Source organism: Propithecus coquereli, unplaced genomic scaffold (assembly GCF_000956105.1).
Source record: "Propithecus coquereli isolate 6110/MARCELLA unplaced genomic scaffold, Pcoq_1.0 Scaffold346, whole genome shotgun sequence".
In the NCBI taxonomy this organism is placed as follows: Eukaryota; Metazoa; Chordata; class Mammalia; order Primates; family Indriidae; genus Propithecus; species Propithecus coquereli.
In genome coordinates this window covers 272,704-280,669 of record NW_012149130.1, presented here as the reverse complement: position 1 = coordinate 280,669, position 7,966 = coordinate 272,704, and positions in this window count along the sequence as shown.

Here is a 7,966-nt window from a genome sequence, read left to right as displayed (position 1 = left end):
GGAACTCTCCCCACGCCCTGGAGACCACTGAATGCACATGGCCTTGCTCCATCTTTAGCTGGGAATAAGAAGGCCTCTTGGTTCTTAAATCTGCTGTAGAGAGTTTTTGTGTTACATGCTGCTGTTGGGTTCAACCCTCAGATTTTTCCTTCATGCTTCAGGCAGTACATAGCAATTGGAAAGCATCTGAGCAGAGTTAGAGGAAACTATGGTAGAGGGGACAAAGGGGGAGACTGTGAAGGGAGAGCGGGAGAGAACAGGCCGTTGCTTAGGCGGCTTTGAGAAGACACTCTGAAGCAGCAGTTCGCAGCCGCCTCTTACCAGCGCACGTCTTCAGGACACGGGTGATGGACGGACCCTAGTGGGCATATTTCTCCAAAAAATCCCAGCTAGAGAGCCCTTCTCTGCAAGCCTGGCTTGAACACAATATTTTTAAATGGATGATTTCTACCAGAGGACCATGAGCATTTGAGCTCCCCAAAGGGAGGAGGTGGTATTTAAAGCTTTCTTTCTTTTTTTTTTTTTTTTTTAAGAAAACCAACTTTGAAGATAGGTACGGTGGGCAATTGTTGAGTCCCATGTGCCCGAACCTTCGGATCACAAGCTTTCCCAATACTTTTTCCTTCTCCCCACTGTCCTGTTCAGAGAGCTGGGGACAGTATCTCGGCTCTGACTGCCAGTCACGGGATTCACAATAACAGAATGGAAGAGCTGAAGATCACCCACAAATTCAGCTTGTCCAAACTCTTCGTGTCACCGAGGAAGAAATGGAAACCAGGAACACAAAGGACTTTAAGGGCAGAAACAGACCTTAACTCCTGTCTGCCCCCACTTCCAGGGGTCTCTGTCTTGATACCCCCTTGCCCTGGGGTCATCAGTAGCTCGAGCTCAGTGCTTTTTTCCCCCTAGAGCTCCATGCTTCTCTGTAGGCCAGGGCACAACTTAGTGGCAGGCAGAAGAATTAAATACCAGCGTGGCGTGATTTTACAGAGTGCCAGGAGAACTTCGAAATCATGCTCCCACCAGCCTACAATGGATGCTTGACCTTCCACCATTAGAGGATTCATTCTTTTGTGCCTTGGGGGTTAGGCAGGCTTCCCAAGTCTCCTTGAGATGCTAATACTTCTGAGAAGGCCACCAACAGTTGACAGCTGCTGAAATGGAAGGGCTGCTTCTCCAAGAGCATTGACACCCCACAGTGGTAGTGGTGGTGTGCAGGTGGCATGCTATTACCTGCTGCCTAAGTATATAAGACAGAACATGACCCAGTGCACCAGTGGGACATTCCCTTCACAGGGCATGAGCCAGTGTTTGGAACCCCAGAGGGAAAGACAGGGCTTCCCACACCCACTTGCCATTGGAGAAGAGCCGGCCCAGGGCTTTCTGTGGAACAGGCGCCCTCTCTTCTCCCTGCCGGCTTCACGAGCAGGAATTGGCCTGTGTGGGCACATCTCTCTACTGCTGAAGAAGGGAGGAGTTCATTTTATTATTCTGTGAGTGGGAGACAGGGGAAGGGCCCCAGACAACAGAGGCGATGGTATGCCATTTGCATTCTAACCCGAAACTGGGTTTTGGCAGGAGTGGGGTCTGGGGGCTCATCTGGCTTACCCGACTTCTGCACAGCACCCAGCTCTGGGGGTGCTAGGAGACAGCGGCCCTGGCACAGCCCTTGGCCATCTCGTGAGGGACATTGTCAACGTGGGCAAGAGCAAGGCTCTTGAAAGCAACCTCCAGGTTAGGGGACAGTGACCAAGTGGAGCGAAAGATGAAGAAGAAGGTGACTAAATGTGAGTGTATACGATGTGGTCCTGTAGGGTCTCCTGGAAACCATTGGGAGGGCCTTTACAGGGGGGCGGTGGTAAAGGATTCTCTGTCACAAGAGAGGTCAAAAAGAGGAACTTTGAACAGTCATTGCATAGTGTGACACAGCTGCAGTGGCCTGGTGAAACCTGAGTTCCTCCTTGGTCATTAGAACCCTGCCTGAGATGCTGATGGACAAAAATGGTCCAGTAGCTCATTGGTCCCATCTCTCTCCTTCTTACCCACCCATGTTCAGGCTATGCTTCTGCAGGCCAGAGAGTCTGTTCCGAACTGTGTCTGGGAAAGGGTGGCGACAAGAATAGTTGCAGGGACTCCATTTTCCAATCAGGGGAAGAAAGGGAGAAGCCCGATCTTTGTCTTAACTAGTTTGAGATAAAATGAAGCAGAAGGAGGAGGGCAAGGTTTTCTCAGAGTTGTTCAGCCAGAAACCGTAACTTGAACCTTTCAGGGCCTGCTTTATGGGCCAAGAGGAAAAGGTACAGATATTCAATTTAAATTAATCTTGGTGTGGCATACACTATCCTGTGGGGGATGGCAATAGATTGGTTTAAAAGAAGAAGAAAAAAGAAAGAAAAGAAAGAGAGCATATTTACCAAAGTTGTTCTGATACATTCTCCTCCACCATCCACTTGCAAACGTGCTGAATCTTCCCTTCCTTCCTGTGATTAATCCCACATTTGCACAGGATGCATTAACTAAGTCCCTGCATAGTTGCATGGCAGATTTAGGTACTGTACAAGCTGAATTTTCCAGACGGTAAAAAAAAGGCAATGTCTTTCTACCTACAAATATGCAACTGAGAGTGACACCAGTTAGAGAAGTTACTAAGAGGATGTGACAGAAAGAGCTACAGCAAGAACATAGGTTGATAGGTGTCATTTAAGCGGAGTTGCCCTGTCTAGAGCCATTGCCAGACTGACGGGTACACTCTGGCCTCTGTGGCGGGTGTGCTTGTTAGACTTGTACGTGAGCCAGAGAGTCTATCGGCAGATGCAGTTTGCGGAGTTAGGTCCGTCACATCCAGCCGTGTGCCATATGTCATCGCTCCCATTTATGGAGGGCTGCGATGAGCACGGTTCTGGGTTAGGCCCTTTGCGAAAGCCTACAACAGTAGGTTTTACCAGAGCCACCTCTCTTTTCAGATGGAAACTTTGGGGCTCAGAGAAGTTAGTTAAATGTCAGAGTCTGAATTTAAAACCAGGTCTGTGTGGCTCCAAGTCTGAAGTCTGTGTCTTTTCATTGGTGGAGTCAGGAAGACATGGGTTTGAGCAGGGTTCAGTCCCCTACTCAGTGTGTGACCTGGGCAAGTTCTGTCACATTTGTGAGCCATCCTTTCCTGATCTATGAAGTGGGGACCACAATGCAGCCAACTTCCGGGGCTGGGGTGAGGATAGAATGGGTAACGCGTGGAGCACGCTTAGCTCCGTGCCTGGCCCGTAGTTGCTACTCTGATGACACCAGGCTCCCTCTCCCTTCTGCGAGGCTCTAGGAAGGAAGAACCATGGCCATGGAAGACAGCTCTTAGGTCTGCCAGTAGCATCTCCATCCCAGCAGAAGGAAGCCCTTCCTTCTGGAAGCCACCACTGCATTTGAATTAAATGGTCCAAGAAATGGAAACCACTCCACTCTTTTCTTACTGTGTGATTTTAAAATGTCATCTGACTATTATATAGTTTTTTCCTATGAAATAATTTGAACAATCCCTAACCCCACTTTATTTAGACTTTGGGTTGAGAGCTGTGCTAGGATGATAACTGATTTTGTTTCCGTACAGGTGAAGTAGCCATAGAGTGGACCGAGCCTAGTGACATGATGACTCTGCCCGGCTCCTCCACCCACCCAGTCGGGGCTTCCAGGACCATCGTCCGTGGCCAGCATTGGGTACCTCGGGGAAGCGTGTTAATTCAAATATGTTTTGAAGTCAAGAATCATTAGACAGGTAGAAATTCTATTTGCACGTATCTAGATACAAAAAATGAGTCAAAGTGTGTGTGTGTGTGTGTGTGTGTGTGTGTGTTTTTCATAATCTACTGATTTGCATTATTTGTGCATTGACGAGGATCATTGAGAGCTGATGGGCTTCTGCTGACTTTCAGCCCATATTGTCAAGAAATTCACTATCAAGCTCTGCCCCCTGCCAAGTGATGACTATTTATAATGGCTGCTTGGTCACTGTCTTTGAGGCTGCTGGAATCAAACAGGACTCTTAAAAAAAAATGGAACTCCCTTTGACCTCAGGAAAGCCCAAACCATAGCCCAGCGCTGGAGGAACACTGTAATTAATGTCACCCACAGGCCTCCTTTGTTGGCTTCTGCCTTACAGTTCTTAGAATTGTAGAATTTTATTGTATTATTTCCTTTAAATCACTTTTACAAGTGGAAAGGAGAGGGTGTTCTACTCTTCAGCCTTTGTTTCGGCCGTCAGAGTTGAGTTTTGGTTTGAGATGCATCTGACTAGCCCTTGTTGTCATTTGATGTGGTTAGAATCCTAGCCCACACCATGCATTCAAGGGCAAAGCAGAAAAGGGATGTAGGCTTCTCTCCGGCAAATGTCTTCTTCTAAAGAAAAGGAAATGGTCCCAGAGAGGTAAAGGGACTTTCCCAAGGCCATCCAGCTATTGAATGACAGATCTGGGACTAGTGCGCAGGTGTGGTGACCCATGCTGTGGCCCTCTTTCTCCACGTAACACTATGTCACTACCTCCTGTGGATAAATATGGTCTTCTATGGAGATATGCTGGGAAGGAAACTCACCTGTGCTAGAACACTACGTCCCAGGAGCTGTGCCAGGTGTTTCATCTACATTGGCTCATTTTATCCTCATAACCCCTGTCAGGCAGTGATCACCATTAAGTCGTTTGTGCATAGATGGAGAGGTTCACCGTAAGACTGCAAACTTCTTTCTCCCAGGCTCTGTTAAATGTCTCCTTCCTCTCATTGTCTTCCTCCTTTGGCCTCCCTCACACTTTGAAACACCTATTGATAGACTTAGTTGGGAAGTTTTAAATGACAAGGTTTCCTTGAGTTGAGGGGTGACAGGTGGGTCACATTTTATGGGCAACTCTGAATACAGAAAATATATTTTTAAAATTGAGTGGAACAAGACTCTTGTGAGAAGTCGAGAGTGTGGTTTCCAAAGCAGTGGGGTTTCTTTTAGGCACTGGGTATGAGCGGTGGTGGCATGCTCCTATCACCCCAGGTCCTCCTTCAGGCACAGCCTTCCGGAAGAAAAGGAAACAGAGGGAGCCCATCCTTTGTGGCTGTTCTACCTAAGAGTCAGGTAATTGATGCCAATTTTTTTATCTTTATTGTTTTTCAGATCACAGAACCTTTTGGTGACATCAAATTCATGCCCTGCTGCTCAACAGTTGGAAGTGATCTGGTTTCTGTAAAGACCTCTAGGGAAAATGCCCCATGTCTCAGCATCTCTCATGAACCTTTTCCCAGGCATTGGAAAGCTCTTGGTGTAGAAACACCTTTCAAACAAGGCCGTGTCTTTTATTTCATGGATCTTACTACTTAAGTGCCTAATTCGGGGCTTTGAATTCAGCAGGTGTTTTTGAATTGATGTTGGGTAAGAAAGGGAAGGAAGGTTGGATTTTTGCCTTCCAAGTTTTTAGGCTATTGTTCTAGAGATCATAATTTGGTAAGGAATTGGAAATATATGTTAAAATAATACCACTTTTGGGAAATTATCATATGGAAATAAAAGCTCCTGTTCATGAGGGTATATGTAAAAGAGTTTATTATGGAATTTTATTGTATTATTTTGTAGTAGTTTGTTATAATATTGTTTAGAATGACAGGAAACTGGGAGCAACTTGAAAGTGCATCAATAGGTGAGTTATTTAAAAAATGAGGTTTATCCACACAATGGCATGTTATATAGCTCTTCAAAACAACGTGGATCTACATGTGATAACCTGGAAAGAAGCCTGTAATCCACTGGTTAATGGAGAAAGCAAGTTTCTGAGTAATGTATATAACATGATTCTATTTATATACAACATATACCAACAGCACACACTTCTATATATAACTTGTGTCTTATATGTATTTACATGAGCAAAAAATAGGGAGTATATAGCAAAATGTTAACATTACCTTAGAGAAGTGAAGCTTTAAATTAAAAAAAAAATCTAACAAAGTTTAAATTAAAAAAATCCTCTGGGAAGAGAAGAAAGCGATCAGACTGATTGTCTAGAAAGGAATCAGATAGAATCCATCAAAACTTCGTTTGGCCACTCCCATTCATTGTGCGTATTCAGGTGGGGCCGCCCCTGAAGCACGAGAGACGAGCCCTGTGTTAGGGCAGATCACAGTGTGTTACACCCCAGGTGATAACAGTACATAGGGCATTTGGAGAGTCAAGGCTGCAAAAGTTTCAGAGGCACATAAGAACTTTGATATCTTGATAAAGAATGTGTCCCAACCTGTACTTGGAAGCTACCGTGCTTCTGGTCCAGGCCTCGTAGCCTTCAGTGTCTCCCTGTCCATATCAAATAGATCATTCTCACAGGGCCTACCTGACTATAAGTCATTGATTATAGCTATATTTCACCTATAAGAACCAATCCATAGGACTCCTGATAGTACCTGAATGTACTATAGCACTTACTGTATTAGAGTTAGTCGTTTAACCCACTCTTCCTGGAAAACAAGTATGATCAGGGCAGGGATATATATGTCTTTTCATCTTTTAGTCCAGAATGTCTAGTACATGCTTGGCCCATGGCCGTTGCTATATAAGAGCTTATAGAACACAAAATGTATTGAGTTATTATACTGGATAGATTGAATGGTTTCCATCTGGCTTGGCGGGTGGGGATTTGGGAAAGATTTTCCACGAAAGGTTAAGCCTTTATGAAAAATTTGAAAATGAGGAAAGAAATGGAATGTACAACCTCCACAAAGTAGAAAAAGCTTATTGTGTTGTGGCAGCATTTTAGAATATTTTATAATAGTCCCCTTAGGGATCTGCTACTGAATCCATCTTCCCTCTTCTCCAGAGAAGTCTGGATTCCATCATAGGCCATTAAGAAAATGTCTGTATGTCTTTTGGGTCCTTCTCATCCTTACAGAAAGGTAGGTAACAAGAGTATTCAATTTTTTAGGAGAATAAACCACCAAGGTTTAAGCTATCAATGCAGAACTACTAAAGAAATGCCTCCCAAATATTGTTAGAATAAATAAACAAACCAAATAGCATCATATCCAACACAAAACCACAATGAATTCATTTAATCAGACATTATCAGAGCAAGGAAGAAATAACATTCTGGTTTTACGAGCAAAACAAAACAAAACAAAAACCCTCAGATTGCCTTGCAGGCACTGATGGCACTCTTGTAAGTTGTTCTTTGGAACACAGTTTAAAAAATATTGAGCCTTGGGTTAAGGAGGAGTAGAACTGCAGAAGCTTTCATGTAGGAGAACTGTCCAGGTGTGGGGCTGCCTGGAGGCTCAGCCAGATAGCTGGCTGCTGCAGCCTCTGCTTGGCTCCCTTCTGGTCCAGAAGACACTGAGAACACTGCTGGATTAGCTGCCATGAGGTGGTGATGGATCATGGCTGTACCCTGATTTTTGAGAAGCCATGGACTCACTGCAGTATGCCAGGGCCATATGTGAGGTCACCTGGGACGATGAGAAAACCACATGACACATCTTACACATCTCCCCTTACAGCAGCAACCACACGGGAACAAGCCAGAGCCAGGGCTTTGCCAGGCAGCATGGTCTGCGCACTAGAGAAGCTGCATGCTGATTCCAGAGGCACTGCATTTTGGGAAGCAGCAAAGGAAGTGTTGGTTGGCCCCTGGAGATGACATAGTCTTCACCTTCTGGGGTTACAGCATGGGCTCAGAGATGAAAGGAGAGAGAATTATGGGGTCCCAGCATGGGGCAGGTGGAACCTTAGAGGCCTTGCTCAACCTTCTACTGTTTGCAGCTCCTCTGCAACATGTATGCCAAATAATTAGTCTAACTGAACCCTTCCAGTGATAGGAAGCTCACTTTTGTGGTGTCTCCTAAAGCTGGGTAACATTTCCACTTGCAGCCCTCCCCAAGTGTCTCGTTCCAACTGCTGTGTGCTAGCTCAACCACCAACACAGCTTCACGCTACTCCATGGCTCCCAAGAACCTCTGT